Here is a 20,865-nt window from a genome sequence, read left to right on the forward strand (position 1 = left end):
GAAAGAACGGGTAACTCTGTCACTTATGTGTAAAGTTTTAGACAGCTAAGTAATACAGATTTAAATTAAAAATGGCAGATGCACTGGCTTGGAATATAATGGGCACTGAAGTGAACCTTTATTCCTTTTAGCAGCTTACGGTTAACTCTTAAATGGACCACACATTATACTCACTTTTGAGTACTGTAACTATTCAGCTAAATGAACAAATGGCTATTCTGTTGATGGCAGTAGTGTGCTTCAGGACATGAAGATTTTTTGACCTACTGTAGAAATTCAGCTGAACTCATGTTAATCAGAGGTCATAGTGGAGAACAAAATATCCCAGATGTTTCTCATTTAAGATCTTCAGTATTGAAATCTGCATATTGTGTATCATAATGTCAAGTGGATTAAACTTGCTTTGATTAACACTTTATAAAACATTCACATGCTTCCCATCTGATCACTCTAACAGAGTATACCAGAAACCACCCAGATGCCCCTGAAACTAAGTGTTCTTTTATTGTCTCGCAGGTGAAAAATTAAGCTATAGAATTAGTAACAAAGTTCATTACCCGATATATATTTGTGGCTAACCCTTGGTTCACTGGGATTAATCATATGAGAAAAGTAAATTGGATTTTCTTTGCTACCTTTAATACAATTATAATATCAACAATAATTCTATCTTTAATGCTAGTAGTTCATCACCTAAGGCAAGCTTTCATATGAGATTCATAAGAAAGATACCACTTTTTTATTTTCCTATTTTGGGGGACATTAGGAAATCAAGATAAAAAAAAGCTAAAATACAGTTATTACCATTTCTTGAGAGAGAGCTCTGAAAACAAAGATGCTTGCATGAACTCAGATTTGTCTATGAATTGCTTTTCTACCTGGATACCGTACAATAACGGTTCCAAAGCATACAAAACCCCTGTTGTAGAGTTAGATCAATAACTAGCTCTTCAGTAAGATGAATTTTTAAAAAAAAAACACATAACAAAACACAAACTTCCTTGTGGCACAAAAAAAGAGCAAATGCTTTTTTTACTTGATCAGATTCTGGTCTCAATTCCATCAGGGTAATTGGGATCAAATTCCAACTCATCATAAAATCCACAGAGGCATAAATATAATTCGTTAATCACAAACCCGACATCTCTAACTCAACTTCGAAAGTGCTCTTGAATGGTGTTACCGTGCTTTCCAGAACTGTAGAGTGCACACTACATTTCGAGTGCAATATTGGCATTATAGGGATCTATCAACTTGAGAGACCATTTCCTGTGATGCAGCATTCTGTACATCTGTGACTTTACTTGTATTTGTTCCAAAATGAATTTCATGCTTAACTTGTTTTTCTTAATTAAACTTCCTTTAGCAGTTTCTAATGTGTGCATTATTAAAACTCATTAGTCCCATTCATGCCTGCCTGTCATTTTTGGCTTCACATTCATGTATCGAAGAGCTCTGTTGCTTTATATAGGAAGCAAATTAAATAATAAATATGAGAACTTGAACGTTTTATGAGTGTCAGTATGAGAAAGTGGCTGCAAGGCCCATAAGGTTTCACACAAAAAAAGCATCACAGCTAAAGCTAACATGCTGACACATCTCTGATCTATAAAGTCTGCAGTAATGGTAGCAGTAAAGTGTTGTGCCATAGACGGGGAATTTTTCTCTCACATGAAATAGAAATAGGATATAGCACAGACTATATTTACTGTTGTAAAAAAATTTCAAATAAAATTTCCCAAAAGCTTAGAATATAACGCCATTAAATGTCTACAAAGATTTACTCTTTCCATCTGACTTCATGTGCAGCCCCTATTATTCAGCTCCTTGTCCTGTTTTCATTTTCTACCACTATCTGTGAGAAAGATACTTATTTAAGTTACAGCAACTAGTCTCGGGTCTCCCTGTGGTCATGTCCTGGTCATGCTGACCACGACTCCAGCAACAGAAGTGTTTCCTAAGCCAGCAGTGGGGTCTCGTGGCGACTATTTCAGGGCCCAAGTCTCCACAGAAACAACCCATCTTTGAGAAACCAGTTGAAGAAGCAAAAGCTCCATCCCACAATGCCTGTTTTACACAGGTTTGAGGATGTCAAAATATTCAGTATACCTATGTAGTAAGGTTTCTTCTAAATAAGTTGCCCTTTTCTCCTCATGAATATTTCTAACGCTATGTGCCTACATCACACTTTACTGCTTTCAAGTGCTTTTTTGGAAATAGGGTTGGGAAAGCAGAAGTTGGAGAATGATTTTAAGTTCAGGTATTGAACTTAAAAGCTTCAGACAAGATGGAATTAAAGAAAAGTATAAAATACAACAGAAACATATTCCCCTCATTAAATTCCCAGAACCAGTTCAACAAGTGGGCTAATGGCATCTCTAGGCAGGATGTGATTGAGGAAATTTAGAAAACATATTTTTAAATTGCCACTTAAGTTCTCTGCTTGGTTAAAGGAGTATGAGTCACTTGAAATATAATATTTGTGAAGTGTCCTTGATCACTTTTATGATTTTACAGTCACATGTTGCTAATTTCCAAGCATTACATTCTGCCTTAATATGGTGCAGAAGACCTAACCAAGCATCAATGGAAAGTAACAGACTACCCAAAGGCAGCACTAAAACTGATTATGCAGAAAATTTTATAAGGACAAAACAGAAGAATTCAACAAATAGGGGAAGGGGAACTCCAATTGCTTTTCTTTTAATGGCCTCATCTTTTATTTGCCCACAGCAGTGGAAAAAACAATTTACACTGATGTATGCAGCCCAGACCTTTACATGGCTTGATTACCATAAGGATATTTACAGTAGACACGGTGCTCCGTGGTTTCACACAGACGGCGTCCCTTTACGTCACCTTCCGTTTTTTAGTGAAAAGTGGCACGGTAGACTGGGTGCGCAGAAAAACTTGACCGTGGTACTAAGTAGCCAACTAGTCACTTACTACGCCTGGATAATACGCAGCACATCATTAACTAGCAATTAATAATTATGAAAACTAAGTCTGTTGGAACACATGTGGGCTCTTCAGAGGCAGGTAGAAACGTGGAGCTGAGTCACCAAGTCGTCAATACAATTTCCCCTTGTAATTGTGATAATTCAATAGTCATTCTGGGGAATGTAATGTCATCATTTGTCATTAAAACTACAGGATGTGCTTTCAATATGCAATACATGATGAAGTTTCCCCACCAGCTTGGGTTTTTTTTGCATCCCCTAACTCCCTCCCTCCCATACAAACTCTTCTGCAACGACTGGGTAGCAGGGCAGGCATCCCCCTCTGAATGCACACATTCCTTCATAACGGAGAGCTCAGAAACAGGGCTACAGTAGTGGAAATATGCTTTTATTCAGCCTTTATTCATCAGCCAGGATCTATTTTTTATCATTACCTGTTATCCTTACCACGGATGGATATCTGGGACTAATCGGAAATTATATTGTTTACTGGATCAGATTGATTACTGCCTATCCTTTATTAAAGGAAATCCACAAAGGTTTCTGTTGAGTCTCTGGAGAAATGTTGTCTTTTCATTATTTGCTTTCAAAGAATGTCTGTCTCTTTTTGCCCTTCTTTTTCACTATTTAATTTTTAAATAGTTTCTTTTTCATGTGATTAAAAAAACATAATAAATATGACATCAAACAAATAATTCAAAGCTAGCCAAGGATCTGTAATACAGCTCCACGTCTCTATTAGAAAGGAATGTATATTTGCTTTTAATAAAGAAAGGCAAGCCAATCCATTACGAACTGAGACCATATCTAAGCCTCTGCTTTCTTCTCTTTTCCCCAGACTCCATTTGAACAATTAGAGTGGTTTATGCTTGTGTGTATGCCAGTGGATATTAAATATGCAAACTGATAAAAAATAAAACTACCACCATTACCATGTTCAAATCCTCCATTCACTTGCAAATCAATTTATCTGCCTACAGCTCTGTCCCAGTCTTTAAATAACCCTCCTCAGCAGACTGCTCCACCTCCAGCCAAATAATCCAGAGCAAACCCACTTTGTTAAGGATGTTTAAGTATCAACAGCTAGGATATTATCTTCTTACCCCACCGTAGAAAAAGGGGTAGGATAACCAAAGCAGTATCAGGACGACAGCTCTCCTCCTTGCTTCTACACAACTTACAGCCTTAAACAGCCTGAACACTCTCTGATGGCTTTCGTTGCTACTTCAGTTAATCACAAAACAGAGGTGTTCAGCCAAACCCTGCTTCCCAGCACACTTAGTATGATTATCCTCAGCCTCATTTTTCTTCCCACAGTCTGCATATGATTCACATGAAATATAAACAGGATCTCTTCATATGTATCTAAGGATGCCCTAATCATTCGCTGCAAAACTGCTTTTGCAACATTGCTGCAGTCTGTAGCTGTAGTCTAAGAAAACCAGTGTCATTTATCAAAAGTAACTAAGAAGTAGTCTTCTTTAACCCTGCATCGTGCACCAGAAATGGGGGGGGGGGGGGGGGGGGTGGAGAAAGGGAAAAAAAAAAAAAAACCACCCAACCGGTATTTCCAAACATGACTACTTAGCTTCTGGCTCCCAATCTGCAAATCTAATTTCAAAGATGCAAAAGTGGGCTGTGTGTTACAGCTGTTGAGCCCACACAAGTCTCAGTGCAGTCAATGGGAATCAGTATCTTTGAAAATCAGGGCCCAGGCTCTGTTTTTAAACGTTCTTTTATACCATACGTGGGTCTTTCACTTGTCAGGTGCCTGTAATAAAGTACGTGCAATTCCATAGGTATCCTTTGCTTCAATTAAGTCAGCCCAGAAAAAAAGTAGGAGAAAAGGTCCCAAAGCTCACAGTGTTGCTCTTTCACCAGTAACAATAGCCTAGATGCATCAAAAATGCTACTACCGGAAAAAACAAGCAAACCGAAAAAACAACCTAGGTCTTAAGGGAGCATGAAAAAGTTGTTTTAAGCATTGTCACAAATACATAGTTTCAGATATGAATTATCTCTCTGAATTTACCAGTACAGGCTGGTCCCACTAAGGCTCTGGATAAATGCAAATAGTGCCACAGTGGATGGCAGTACTGGAAAAAATATTTCCTAGAACAATTTCTTACACTTCTGCTGGAAAAAAAAAGTCTGCTTCATTTCAAATTCACAGAACATCTAAACGTGCTAAAAACATTCACTTTGATATTTATAACTTCTATAAGATATATTTCCATTTTATACTAGTGGATTTTTAATGCCACGGTTGTTAGAACTAAAGCAAACTGGCCTTCCAGAAAGCAAAAGCAGTGTCAAACTGAAATGATATTCCTTAAAAAGGTCAGCAAATTTGCAGAAGAAAATAGCTTGTCCAGATTGTGTCACCTGCAGCAGCAAGAAAGCAACACTTTAATCAAGCACTGTTTTGTTTTATTTAAACCATTATTTTAATGTAATTGCTCTGAAACCATATGCATCCTTAAAACGATTCGAGAGAATATCCTTTCTCCTGATTCCAAGGTAACTTTCTGGCTTTAATTATAAGTCAATTAATATTAAGTAATTTGACTGATTAATTTTAATTAAACCTGTTGAAAATTGATTTTCCTTCAGCAAGTGAAGATGAGGCGGATCCGTCAGGAAAAAGACTGGGGTGGGGGAGCAGGCGGGGGGGGGGGGGAGAGACAAAAACCAGTACTTAACACCCAAGCGAGAAGATGTCTGAAGGAAAAAAAAAAAAAAAATCCCAAATCCAATCCCTCCATCAGGCATGGCAGCCTAGGAAGAGACGCGGCACCGTACGGAGGCAGCGGGGAGCTCACAGCAGCTCCGTGCCCGGGCCAAAGGCGAGCTGCGGCCCCGGCCTTCCCGGGGGGGGCCGGCGGAGGAAAAGTTGGCGGGGGGGGGGGGGCGGCGGCGGGGGCAGGAGCCGGCGGGCGGACCGTGCTTGGGGCAGGTGGAAATCTCCCTGCAAACACCCTATCCCCCCCCCCCCAACACACCGCGGTTCCTGCCTCCGCGCCGCTTTCCCCCGAGCACCGCTCGGGCGGGCTCGCCCGCCGCAGCCGCGCATCCTCCGCACCCCAGCCCCGCTCCGCTCCGCTCGCCGGGCCAGTTGCAAGCAGCTTAAATGCCATCTCCCTGCCCGTGGACACCCACACACACACGCAGAGAGGGCTCGTAAACCGGCACTGCAAAGCGGCCCCGGGCTCAGCCCCTCGCCCCGGCCCCGCAGCCGCCCTGCCCTGCCCGGGGGCCGGGGGCTGTGCTGAGCCCGGCCCGGTCACCCCTCCATCCCGGCTCGGGCTCGCCCCGCACGCCGAGAGCATCAAAGTATTTACCAGTTCACGGCCGCTTTTCTGCAATCGTAGCTGAAACTGTAATTCACTGGATTCGCCTCCTCCGGCTCTCTCCCGGTCGCTGCGAGCTGGAGGTTTCTCAATCGCGCCCCGGACACTTCCGAATTATATCGATTTTTATATATTTTTCTCCCCTTTCCTCGGATCGGGGCGAGGGGAGGGGGGGGCTGGAAATCCCCATCCGGAATTCAGCCTCATCCGTGCCGAGCCACCTCCATTTAAATCCGACCATCAGGCAAGCAATAGAAATGATCAAACGCTACTTCTCTCCGTCTGCAAGCAGATAATCCTCCTAATCCAATAGATCTCCCCCCCCACACACACACCCCCGATCCGAAATTGCCCTCCAGACGAATCCCCTTCGCTTGATGTCCGGCGGGTGATCTCGGAGCCGCGACGGTGCCCCGAGGGGTGCGTGTGTGTGTGTGTGTGTGTGTGTGTGTGTGTGTGAGTGTGAGGGGGGGTACGGGGGGGTGGTGGTGGTGGTAGAGGGGGGTGTTAATCTTTTTTGGCTCCTGGATGCACGGCTCGCTAAAACCGCCGAGAACCCTGCTTTTTTTTTTTTTTTTTTTTTTTTTTCCCCCCCTATTACACGTTTCCACTCCAAATTGCTGCTGGATGAAAAATGGTACAAAGATACCCCCAGCGGCGGCGCGGAGAATAACGCGGGCAGCCCCCGGCCCCGTTCCGCACCGCCCCGGCCCCGCTCCGCACCGCCCCGGCCCGGCCCGGCTCCCGCTCCCCGCACCGCCCCGGCCCCGCTCCCCGGCCAGAACAACCTACCTCCGGGGGGGAAAAAGCAAGTCTGGGGGGAGCCCCTCTGCCGGCTACAGGCAGCCGCATGAAGCACACGCACCCTGGTGTAGATAGGGGGGGATTAAAGTGGTGCCTATAGGGGATAAAAAGGCTGGATGCACCTGCGGGAGGGAGGGCTGCTGCCTCTTCCTCAACCGTACCTGTGTGCAACGCTCCAATAGTTCACACGGGTATAATTTAGCAAGAAACCATGATCTTATGTACTTAGACTGTCACTGTCTGCACGCAAGATAGATGCGGCTCTTCTTTTTTTTTTTTTTTTCTCCCTGCTGTTTCCTGAAATCTTTTAATTATTTTTCATTGCCTACTTTCTATTTTTACTTGAGAAAAAAGTATTTGCTGATCCCGGCCTTCATGCTTTCTGGCATCATGGTAGAGAATGAAAGTTGACAACTCGGGGTATGTGGGGAGAAAGGAAGGCCGGATCAGAAGGGGAAGGAAAATAGTCCCTTGACTTCTGAAAGGTCTATTCAATTTTTTAAAAACAGCCACAATCACACCCTAAAGGACTACAAGCATCCTGGGTTAAGCCTCTTGTGGCGAGCTCATTAACATCTCCTGTTATTTTAGGAGAGAATTCCCTTCAAATTGTCTTAAAAAAACCTGTATTTTGTTGCGTCAACATCCACCTCGTTTTAAAATATTGACGCTAATCAAGCACAGCACACCCACTCATGTTTCCAAGCATGTAGCCCCAGGCGAGGTCTGAAGGTGCCCGATAATTTGATAAGCTTCTACACCCCTCACCTGAGAGCACATCCCAGAGGAGCAAAGGCCAGTCCCAGCCATGCCGGGCTATTTACCTCTCTCAGTCCCACTAAATGTCCATGGCAGGAATGACGGGACGCAGCAGCAGTTTATCCTGTGACATTCCCGTGTACTGGAATAATTGTGTCCTGGGCACATTTTCCACCTGCTAAGTATCAATAATTATTACAGTCCATGATGAATTTTCAAAGTCCAGCCTTCTTCAGTACTCTGAAATTTAACTCTTACGCTGCCACTGAAAGCATGTGGCTCTCGGATATGGGAGGAAAAGGCAGAACATACTTTTTGCTGACAGAGCAATCCTATGCATGTTATGTTACTCTCATGGGAACACTGTGGGGGGAAAAAAAAAGGTTTCAAAACTAGAAAGAAAATGTGCATATGAATATCAATCACTTGCTACCAGCCACAGATCAACCAACAGCCTAAAAACTATCTCAAAGAGGGCAAAACCAGGTGAGCTATTCTGCCATTCTTCATCCGCATAAAACCCTGGAGTAGTTTTATCTTTGGGTTGGTTTTTGCACTGAAAAGTAAGAAATAATGGTGACATAAAATAACTGTGCCCTTATCGTCACTTGATGAGCCATTGGAATCCAAGTGTGTAAAGTTTTCTTCTCACTCCTTCAAGGAGATTATACGTATCTTCCCCAGGTTCCCCAAGCCATTGTGTGAACACCTCATTGGAGCGCTCCAAGTATCACTTAAGCATATCGTCCCCTACTACGTGAAGAAATCCACCCATTTATCCCTCTACCATAGGGTTTTTTGGGCGGGAGCTGATAATTTCCATCCAGTTTGCCACAATCCCACCTTTGGCCATCGAGCCTCCACCTGATCCTAACCCATCTTCACTTGTGCAGAAATGGCACAAAGTTGTTGTTTGAGCACATTAAGTTTCTCTTTAACTCCCTCTGACAGCAGTAATATGTGATAACAGTTCATCACTTTCGCTCTGGCCTCTCCCCAAGGTTGGGGTCCCTTTCCTGAACTTTCCCACTGTCTTTCACTCTACTCCCCATCTCTGTGCTTAAACACTTCTCCTTACTTCTTCTCACCAGAGACCTCAGTAGCACAACAGCTCTCCTCTCACCCAAAATATAACTGGGGAAAGAGAAGTACTGGCTTGTGGCGGGCAAAAAAGATTTGTCTTCAGCTCCAGAAAGGGTTGTGCAGGGCTAGAAAGGGATATAGGGTTGGGAGAACGAAGTACCAAGACTAATCTCTGTGTACTGAGATGTGATAGTACTAGCTGTGCCTGAACATAAATGTGGCGACAACACTGCCTAAGGCCTGATACTACTGTACTACTAGTAGTTTCTGACACTGATTCAGTCTAGATCCAGCATGTCCGTGCTTTAAAGACCCAAGCATCCTATACGTGCATTTATTTATACATGCGTTCACACACATATGTATAAAGAGTGTTTGGACTCATTTGAAAGAAGGAGGAGAAGAGCTTGCAGCCTATTAGAACTTTGCTAAATATGTTTTAATATGCTGCGTGTCAAGAAATTACACTTTTATTAAAAATCTAAGGAATGCAAAACTGGTTTAAAGGATGGCATTAGTTGATATTTAGTTCGGCTGAGTCTTGACAGGGATGTTATCTGCATTTATCAAAACAATGGAAAGAAAGAGAGATAAATTTCCATGGACAGATAACCCCTGCAAATTTCCAAGTCCAGCATCCTGCTATATTCTAAAATTTAACTCTGCTGCATTTTCTCCGTTTTAAGAGCACGAAGCCCTTCGTACAACTGTCACCTAAGCTCCTAACTTCTAAAAAGAGCAAAACATACAATCAAAAGCTAAAAAGAAGAAAGAAGCTACCAACTAGCAATCCAAGCTAAAACACATGTCTGAGGTATATAAACTGTGTACCTGAAGCATTAATGGTACGAAAGGTTTTTTTATGTGACATGAGTTTCATGAGCTATTGAAAGATATAACTTAAGATAGTAATATGTTTTTCTTTCAAGTATAGATTTCATCAGACTGTATTTCTCAAGAAAAAAGATTAACCTTTCTAATAGGTAGAAAAGGTGGAATTGTTTACATATATAAGATTCTAAATATTCATTAATTTGCTTGTCTCAAGATAGCTCATTAAATTGTTTCTTGCAAGTAACTTCATTAAATATTTTCTTTGATTTCATGAAACTTATTTAAGATTACTCACCTCTGTCCATTTATATTCTTTAGATTGCCCCCGATTGCCAAATCTTTAATGAAATTATAATGCCTGTCTATAAGCTGCTTTAGTTAGCTGTAACTGCTAAGCTATTGCCATTCATTTGGTTTAACCTTGCCAAGAAGAGAGCCACTTAAAGAGGCCGTCCCTCTTCACAGCGTAGCCGTTAAAGCTCTTCACAAAGATACAGGGGACTGACGGTCCCTCAGTCACTTCAAACACTCATCATTACTTGCTTATCATTTACTTTCTTTAAGATTGTTCTTTTGTACTAAAACAACCATATTTAAAAAAGGATGATGCTTTGCTTGTACAGCAAGGAACTCACTCAGGAGCAGTCAGATTTTCACATATCAAGAGTCAAGAAAATAAGATGCGCGTAGTCTAAGAGTTTCAACTTGAACCACATCCACAAAAGTCTCCAAACCTGTACTCGCATCCTGTATGTCCTTACCACCCGCCTCCTCTGCAACACCTGACTTGAGTGGTCAGGGTCAGTGGTTTTCTTCCTCCTGGCCCGTGATGGGAATCATACATTTTCTCATCTGGTAGGATTTGTATTCTAACATCACACAGGTTGTCCTTGGTGACATTTGCTTTTTATCATTTGCACCTTGTACTGGAATATTTAATTGGCTATGTTGTATCTCTGCACTGTAGATTTATTTTGCATTTTCATTTAATTAACAGCCATGACCGATGGTCTGATAGATGGCAAAGCATTCTGTGAAGTAGAATCCTACTGGATTAAAAGCTTTGCTGGAAGGTTTCAAACGCCCATTGAGCCTGAACTTCTCAACGGTGATTTTCTTTAAAGTACCGTGTTTCCAAAACACAACGCTCGAGGACACAGGAAGAGGAAGCAAACAGGACCCAAGGTTGACACAAAACCTGTTCCTACGGACTCACCCCTCTCTAAATGTTGCCCCGTGTTGACTAGATGCTCAGATGAGCATAGTCTGCCCATGGTTATTCCGAGATTCAGAATTTCAGGTTCTTTCGGGTGCTGTTAAAGGACAGATATTGATAAAGCAAGCCATTGCCAGTGTTCTTACTGGAACTTAATCAGTAGATTACAACACATTACAACACTGCGCTTGCCAGGGAACTCTGAATTAATTATAAAATCCATTTCCTTGTTTATGTGGCTGTGAATACTTTTAGTCCAGAAGAGTTTTATGACTTTGTTCCTTCCCAAAATCTTAGTTAGTCTTTGAAATCAGGATCTACCTTGGTTTGCAGTGACCAAACACAGGAAAGTATGGGGCTAGACTTTTCTTTTTTAAATTACAAAAAGCATTTACACGAAGAGTTTTCCTTTTACACTATGTGAAAGCCAACCTACTTCTAGTGTTTTAATTAAATTAGTTTAAAACTATAATCAAAAGGGGTACATACTGTATACTACTTCTGATGTAGTGAGTTTTAAAGCATACAGGGACTTTCCCAGTGGAAGCTGGTACGCTGTCAGTATTACATGCAGCTTATATTCTTTTAGACCCAGTAAGCAAATGACAGAGAACTGTGGACCAACTTCGTCTCTGATGTAATGAAATGGAAGTTAGAGGAACCTCATGAGAGAATTTTGATTGTTTCCTAATACCTAACCGCAGCAGAAAAAAATGAACACGTAGGCCGGGTTATTAGCATTGGCAAGTAGAAATAGTACACTGTTTTCCTCGTGCATTTACCGAGGCGTACCTTTTGCTTTTTCACCAGCCAGTTTCCATAAGCAAGGAAAGCTTCAACTTCTGCGAATTAAGACTTGCTGAAACCTTGACGCTCTCTCAGTACTGATAAAGCATTTTAGGTCCTTATTTAAATCAGCCAGTAGTAAGATGATTGTGAAATACATCATGATTTTACTACCAGCTTCTCTTGGCGTCTGTTTGCCTCCAGTTACGATTGCACTGATAACTTGGTGACCAATATAATTAGCCTGGCTGTCATTATGGCTACTGGCCAAGAGAGCCAAACACTGCAAAGATATTTCTTAAAATTTCTTTTCAGACGCACCAAATAACATGATCCATTAATTAAAACTCATGCAGTCCCAGTTAATTCCTGACAACTGAAGAAGAGTCAGTTTGAAAACACTCTTAAAAAGCAGTAAACCACTTCCAACCTGGTTTATGTGAGCTGCATTTGAAAGAGGCTGAAGCAGTCTTGGGGTTGGGTACCGGCCTGGGAGTCAGGGACAGACCTGACCCTGTTCTGGCTTTGCCAGTGACCAGGTGGAGACCTTGAGCAAACTACATTATCTTTCCTATTTTTAACTCTATCTAATCCATTTTGCTTTTCTCTCACCAGGGGCAGAGACGACCTTCCCATACCAAGGAGAAAGAGGAGGAAAGGAGGCTAGAGACTCCCGAGCCGGGGAGGAGAGGGAGGTCAAGAGGCAGTGCTGGAGCAGCCGGCGGAGCAGGGATGCGCGGAGCAGGGATGTGCGGAGCAGGGATGCGCGGAGCAGCCCGGTGCTGGCACTGCCCGGGCGCTGCCGCCTCTGCCAGCCCCAGCTGTTTGGCACCGACCGGCGCAGTCATTTGCAGGTGCAGCGGCAGCTCCGTGTTGTTACGGGGCATTGATAGACCTCTGAAAGAGGCCAGGCACCAGGGAGAGTTGTGTGGGACAAACTGTTCTCGTGGAGGAGTCGATATAACGTGTTTATGAAATTCTGCTATAATAAGCATTAGAAAATAACGAACCAACAGAAAGGTACTTTATAAAAGAAACGTTCCTGTATTCTGCAGGCATGAATCGGCCTCCATAGTGATGGGAAACCCAGGAGATAGTTAGTATCAATATAAAAATACCCTTGTACAAATGGTAATACATTCACCTGCTTATCTTAGTAAGTTTTAAAGCTTGTGATTCTGGAAATCTGATTCACTGCGCAATAACAAATGACACAAAACTGACTTGTGCAGGCAAGAACATACAGGCAAAGCAGAGTGTACAGAAATTGCCAAGAATTTCCAAAGCAGAGGCACCTAAAGAGGTCCTAAACTGAGGGATCTGAAGAAATGTCACCGTTAACAGGCAATGGGGGGCAGAGGGGCATTAATCCTTTTGAAAATACAGTTACTTTTAAGGAAGTAAACTGAAGGCAGATCAAATCACTTGTGATTTCTGAAAATCTCACTGTAGTATAACCAAGCCATTATTTATAGCCCATTAATATTATTCCTGTAAAAGGTAGTTATTCTAGTGATTTAACAGCAGAGGAGCAGCAACAAATTTTTTCATTCTAGCTGTGTAATGGGTGCATGTTAGATTATGTGCCTTTGGGTCTCTGGCTGCACACAGACACGTGATAGTACCACATCTACAGTAGCTGGCTATCAAGTCCCACTGGAAAACTAGAGACACAAACAGCACCTCTGTTCTATGCAAAATATCTGCAGATAACCTCCGTCTGCTATGACTGGAAAAATACAACCTCAGGAAGCCTTAGCTGGCATCCTTGTAGGCAGACAAGGGAGAAAAAGGAAAAAAAGAAAAGAGAAGGAAATGGCAACAGAGAAACTGCAGCATCCTAGAAGCCTATTATTTAATTGATGTCGTAACCCAGAATATATTATCCTCTATATACTATGGTCATGTTACAGTATGCACTCTACATGGACTTTGAAGGCTCAGTTGTTCTTTATACAAGGTCCGCTAGAACCATCTGAAAGTTAAATCTATACAAATACTTTGTAATACCTATCTGTGGCTAAACTGAATCCCACACCCAGAAAGACATGACTTTGAATTTTAATTTTCAAATTTCTAGGTGGTCATTGTTGCAGAATACTTTTTTTTTCCCCACATCTGGCATTTGCAGAACTTAATGAACAACGTCTCTAGCATTCAGAATAAGCACAATACAGCTTAATCTCTTTCTGTGTGGCAAACTTTGGCATTCCCTTGCCATAGAAAGTGAGCACAGTGGTTCTCAACAAATATTTTCCCCAGCAAGATGAAAGAATTCACTAGTTTTCTATTTCTCAGACCCTTCACTTTCTTTCCTATTCCAGACAAACAGGACACCCAAATTTCCTATTACTTTTAATAACGATGCTATAAAATTTTTTTGCTGGCAAATATTATTAATCCAGGCTGAGAAAATTATTCCTATAGCTGAGAAAAAAAAAATCAGTCAAACCCATCTGTGGTCTGTACATGAGCCAGTAGAGGGTGCAGGCAGTGTGGCTGCATTTCCCACACGCCTGAGCGGGCCACCGCTGCTGCTTCAGCTTCTTTCTAGAGGTGGGCAAACATAGTAAGGCATCTAATGTTACGTTATGGGTGCAGTTCGATACTAAATAATAGGTACAAATTGCACGGCATCTGTTTTTCTCAGCTTCTCGTTTTCTTTGTTCACAACTGTTCTCAGTGTTTACAGCAATGCAGAGCTTGTGTTGCACACACGCAATTCAGAGACTGCAAGAAAGGCTCGCAAGCTCACCTGTCTTATGACTGCAAACGTGAGAGACACGTCTGTAAGATATTTTCATAATTACAGGATTAAAAAAGGTGCATTTCCTCTCAATACAGAAGTTAATTTTTATTTTACCTTCAGGCCTTTATTCGGGCTTCAGTCAAACAAACTTCCACTGAAATAAACCAAAAATATATCTCTGACACTAGGAATATTAGCTTTCCAAGATGATGTAAATTAGAGAGGGGCTAAGAGGCATTTGTTTGCAAAGGGGATGTTGCAGCAGCCCTTGTTAAAGGGGGGATTATCTCAAGGCAGTATTTGCCTCCTTCCGCAACCACCTGTGGGTTAAACAGTCCTGGGTGACGGGACTGCGTGATGGGCACTGCTGCTGAGCAGTCAGCTCCACAGCCCTTAACACAAGCCTTTTGTTTCGTAAATATTTTGCAGTAAGGCTGGCACAGATGTGAATAAGACTATATCTCTAGAAGAACATGAACACAGTTGCTACAGTCCAGCGTTTCACATCCGTACTTCTACTTGCAGTGCCTCGTCTACCCAACTGTCTTGGTGTTTCTGAATGCCAAAAGGAAACACTGGGATTTAGGTGGGATGTAGGCTGTGGGAACCTAAGCCCCGTGTTTCAATCAGCCTGCAGCTCTGTTAGACTGAGTTCAGCACCTACAGAATAAATGAAAACACAAAGTTGTGCATGACAATGCTGAATCGTAGAGGTGAGCAATTATCAAAGAATGAGCACAATGTAATAATCACAAGATATACAGCATGAAAGGTTCTATGACAGGTAAAAATGAACACATTTACAAAAGATGGAGCTAAAATTTGAGTCTAAAATGAAGGATATACTTTTCTTTTTGAGGAAGTATTTGTTGATCTAAAGACCCTAACAATAGTGCTTGTCTCATTAGCACATACTAAATAAATGACAACCTCTTTCAGCATTATCTTAGGTTTGATTGTAGGTTCCCTTTCAAAGACTAGACAAGATAAAGCACCTTGCATTAGCATATCTATCTGACAAGATGACATCTCAGAGTGGTTTGGTAAAATATGATGGTAAATTTTACAGGTCGATAATCTCTGCCCAGTATGAGTAAAATCAGTGTTGTCCACTCCTTTCCTACAGAGCTATCCGTGATGGAAACAACTAGCAACATCTCAAATGAAATGTCTCAAATCTCAGCACAGTCCCTGCAGCCATCTAGTTCATCAAAGTATGAAACAAGCTGAGGAGAGCTCATGTTCAATGATGCTCCTAGGGAAAATGACTGCCTGGCATCAGCACTGGAAGTAGGATGTGGCTGACTGATGATTTAGGATTGTTGTTTGAAAATACTGGGTAAATTGAGTAATTTGAAGCAATCATGGAATATAACGTGCAACACAACATTGTTCTACCCTGCAGTCTCCCTTCTGGGAAATCTGGAGTGGTGGTGAGTACATTTATCAAGAAAATAATGACCCTAAACAGACTCCTTGAAGCCTAAAGTTTTGGGGTTTTTTTAATAAGAGGACTCTAGGGAACTAATTAGGAGGAAATAGCTCCTCAATGTCCTAAGTGAACTCCCACTGAGCAAATAAACAATTTACTGACTCGCACAACTATAGACATCCAAAGATAGTTGTCTTTATGACATGAGTTTTTGCAAATATGGAACACAGAATGGCATGCAGAGGCAACATATGATAATGAAAAAAAGGGTATATAGTCAAGAATCCACACTTGTCATGATTATTCCAATTTTTACCTTTGAATTGGGAAAACTAACTAGGATATACCAAAGAAGTATACAGTATTGTATTTTATTCAAAAATTAAGGAAAGAAGATGAGGTTACTTTCTACCTGGTTTTATAGCCTTTAACCAATTTCCTTGCTATGTTATGCTCCATTCATTCTTTGGAGAACAGGAGGCGCAGGAGTTTTTGGTGTGGACATTTGCTGGCTGTCAGACAACAAACATTCTAGAACCAGCTTTGAAAACACTTGGTTTTGCAAATATTGAATCTTTTAGACCTTCTCCCCGGAACAGAAGGCCAAGTATTTTGATCAACAAAGGAATAAAGTCATGAGAATGGAAAACAGCGGCGGTGGCCAGGAGTAATGTAGAGTATCAGAGGGAGGTATGACAAGAAGTAAGGGCAGCACATTAATATTTAGACTGAGCATCAGCAGAAATGTCCTGTCAGTGTGATATGCAGCATTATCCTAAGGGAAGTAACTAAAGCTCGTTGCTGACAACTATCGCTTTTCAACATTTCAAGTTGGCAGCTCCGTATCTATACCACACATTCTCATCAGCCCTTTCATTTTATGATAAACACAAGAAAAAAAAGTATATAATTGATAGCAGCGACAGACCTATATGAAATAGCTTTGTGTTGTGAGAAGCTGAAACGGAACACTTGATCTGGATGGAAAAAGTGAGCAGGATTCACTTTGAATTTTATTAAAACGCCAGCACCCTGAAATCATCCTGGTTATGTTTCTATGACTCATCTTAGGGCCTTATATGAACAGCTCAGAAACACCCTGAACATTTGGAAGGAGCCTTAAGAAAGTGCTGTTGAAGAAAACTTAGCTACTGTGGCAGGATGCAAAGGTAAATTGCTTATTGTTTTTATTGCTGAATATCTACAGTTAGAGTCCCATTCTCTTAGGATTCTGACAATATTTCTTATTGCCAATAGAGAGAGAAAAAAAAAGGTTTTGAGATAGTAATAAAGCCTGAACACACCAGTGCCATTTTAAGCAATACATACATTCACTCATATACAGTATCCTTTCTTAATGGTTCAGTTCCCTCGTGCTTTTAACATGCTCTCTTTCAAAGGGCTTGTCGAGACAATTGTCTTCCGAGTAAAAGAGGCAATTCCTTAATATAATTTGATACTCAGCATTTCCTAGAGAAATGTATTAAATTCCAGCTGCTCAATTCCTCTCCATTCCACCCACATAGTCTTTCTTTCGTTTTCTCCTGCTGGTGTCCCAAGACGTCCTCTCTACTTATGTCCATAGCGGTTAGGCTGCCAGAAGTTGTGGGCAGGACCTATTCTATAGTTTGCATTTTAGACTTTCCGGAGCTTGCAAAAGAAGCATCCAAAGAGTTTCATACTGGGCATCTCTATCCCTGACACTTTATCAATTGCTCTTCTCACTTTCATATAACTGTGGTTAAAAGCTGACAAGAACATCTTCTTCATGGAGTCTTCTAAGACCGCCATGGTCTACGCAGTTATGACTCACAATTTAAAGCCCATATTTCTACTTCTATACCTGGTACTTCATGCATTTATTTTAAAACCCTGTGTAACTCAAATGCACATAAATATGGATTTTCTCATTAGCAATGCTACTTCTGTAACTACTGTTAGAGCCCCTTAGGGAATAAACTACTTAATTCTAAACATTTGGGAGGGACAGATTCTCAGTTGTGTTGCCTGAACTTTCTGGGGAAAAAAACAAAAACAAACAAACAAACCAAACAAAAAAACCCAAACAGTCATTTGACATGTGGTGGTCAACCCACTAAATAAATACTCCAATGCAAGAAGAAAACCTGATGCTCAGAAATCCTTAAACTGCCAGTGGACCACCTGATCACGGTTTTACCCTCCCTTTTTCCTCACAGTTTACCCTAAAGCTGCAACTATCACGTGCAAAGCACAAAGTGGTGGTTACCTCTTTCTTACATATGGTTTGGCCATGCTTCCACAAGCTGGAAAATAAGACAGCTTGTGACAATTAGTGATTCAAGACAATTGTGGCTAAAAGTTTTCACATTTGTTTGGATAGCATCAGTAGGTTTTGAAAAAAAAAAAAATCTGTAAGTTTTTAACGCATTAAAGCAACAAAATTATTAAGTAGAACACTGGACATAGAAAAAGAAAAAAAAAACAACTTATACACATATTCTAGGTTATATTACCTGCCTTAACAGATGATATCATGATCTGGAAAGGATTTTATCTGGTACAGGTCAGCACAAGTTATTGCTGCAGTTAAGCTAACTTGCGCACAGTGTTCAGCATAAAATGCCTTGACAGATTAAGATAATTATGTGAAACGGGGCAAACAATGCTAAGATTATTTGTCTCATGTCCTCTTTGTGTTTGGGGCCTCTGAAAAAATTGTGGGTGAAAATTATTTGAGAAGCAATCTACAAAATGTTGTTCATCACATCAATGTTAGCATAAATCGTATCTGATTTAAAAAAGAATTTTGCTAGAAGGAATATTTAGAGAGTTCATTCTTACTAGATATCATCCAAAAGAAGATTTATATATTTTAAGGTTTAGATCATTGTATATTGGTGAAACATGATTGCATACCACTTCCAATTTCATCCTCTTTTTGGGCACTTCTCAGAAAAAGGCATCCAAAACAGCAATCATTTATCTTTGATTTAAGCACAATTTGCTGCCTACTTAATATACATACAAAATAATTCAAGACAGCACAAAATGCACATTTGACAGGTTTCCAAAAGACACCAGTGCATATTAATATTTGTGCATTTACAGGCATAAATTCACAGGTGGCTTTCATGCTAGATGACTTGAAAACGTCTTTGCAATAATATCTTCTATAAAGATTATTCATTTATTCAGTATTTTAGTTGCATATTCTTCATGCATTATTTCCTGCAATGCTTATGGGATCATGGTATTCAGAAATTCTGTTACTATTTACCCATACAACAAGATTACTACTCGAAATACCAAGAAAATGCTGATTTGCAGGGTTTTTCCACTGAACAGATTGTAATGATTATAACAGTCTGCGGAAACTCTATAAAATATGACTGACATAACTATGCCCTAGAGAGCAATGGTTAAATAATAATATACATACATGATGTCATTATTATATTGATTTATACAGTTGTGATATTACCTAGACTATATGTGAAAGAAAAAAAGTGACAGCTGTTAATAAAAGGAAAAACTAGGCATATAACTTATGCAATCAAGAAAAAATTTTAAACCAATTATAAACAACATGTACACATTATTCTCAGTCTCACATCTGTGTTCTCAAACATCGCTGAAGCAAACATTTTATAACTAAAAGAGCAAACCAGATCCTAGATCAAACTTCTCGCTATCCACAGCAGGTCTGGTTTGACTTGGCCAGAAAAAAAGATTTCTCTAAACAAAGCCTTCTAAATACAACATCTTTCCCCTCAAACACATTAGCTCATTATTAGTTCTTTAGGAAACTGTGGGCCATTAGCAGTGAATGGTAGGTTCAAGAAATGCATGAATTTCACTGTTACTGAAGGAGGATTCAAACTCGTCGTAGCCTGCACTGGAAACTTTTGAAGCTATGTAGCTCTACCAGCTGCAAAAAAAAAAGGCAGCAGCACACTCCTATACTATGAGTTGGTATACACAGACATTGTTATATTTGTAATAAAATTCTTGAAGGCATTAAACCCCACATAAAAGCAGGTTAAAGGCATTATGACCAGTCATTACTGCAATCAACATATGTTTCTCAAACTGTTTTCTGACTTAAATAAAATTGAGGCCAAAGGACAGCTGAAGGCTTATGGCTCCTACTGAAAAAACTACGTCTACTGAGACAAGATCAGCTTTTGTATTTTTTTTTTTTTTCCTGTTAAACATTGAGATCGTATTTCCATTCATTCACAGCCCAAACTTCTCTCTTCTGGCTCTGTAGTGATGGAATGGCCAGACAGAAAACACACTTTTGCTCAGATTATGCCCCAATGTCTTTACTGATTCCTTAACCCATCTACAACATAGCTCTTTAAAGATGATACTTGGTTTGAAAGGACAGAAAATGAAAATATTAAGGGAGTTATAATGGAAGATATAAATCCTTACCCTCCTTCAGATTTAATATTTGATTGTTCCAATGATATCATTGTGGAAGGCATGCAAAATGGGATGAAGACAGAAGGATGGTAAACTCAGAGGGAGAAGTTAAAAGCAGGATTTTTCTGTATTCCTTTCTTATGGAAAATGTAAATAGTTTAGAGCTTGTGTACCAGACCTGCACTTCATTTTCTACTGCATTTTAACATGTGCACAAGGTACAGTTTTATATGCTGTATCAATTTCTTAAATAGACTAAGCTTCTCAGATTATGCAACATACCAAAAATAAGACACCGGCTTCATCTGACTTCATGAAAGACAGCAGCCTTAACACAGTATAATCTAATACAGGGTGAAACAGGCAGATAAAGTGAAACTTATCAGCTAAATACTACATTTAGTTCGAACATAGCAAAAGAATCAAAGCATTTACAATCTTTGGACACTGTCTGTTAATACATTGGTATTTGGGATATCCGA

The 20,865-nt window shown here is 40.6% G+C and overlaps 1 protein-coding gene across 6 annotated transcripts in view; it reads right to left on the reverse strand.

Moving 5' to 3' along the window:
- Nucleotides 1-6,769, reverse strand: part of NLGN1 (neuroligin 1) — a 330,463-nt gene extending 323,694 nt beyond the window's left edge. For all 6 annotated transcript variants that reach the window (XM_052804303.1, XM_052804302.1, XM_052804300.1 and 3 more), the window contains exon 1: nucleotides 6,302-6,769. The gene's annotated coding sequence lies outside the window, so the exon portion shown is untranslated. The remainder of the gene's footprint in view (nucleotides 1-6,301) is intronic.
- Nucleotides 6,770-20,865: the final 14,096 nt, after the last annotated feature.

Source organism: Harpia harpyja, chromosome 12, assembly GCF_026419915.1.
Source record: "Harpia harpyja isolate bHarHar1 chromosome 12, bHarHar1 primary haplotype, whole genome shotgun sequence".
Lineage (NCBI taxonomy): Eukaryota > Metazoa > Chordata > Aves > Accipitriformes > Accipitridae > Harpia > Harpia harpyja.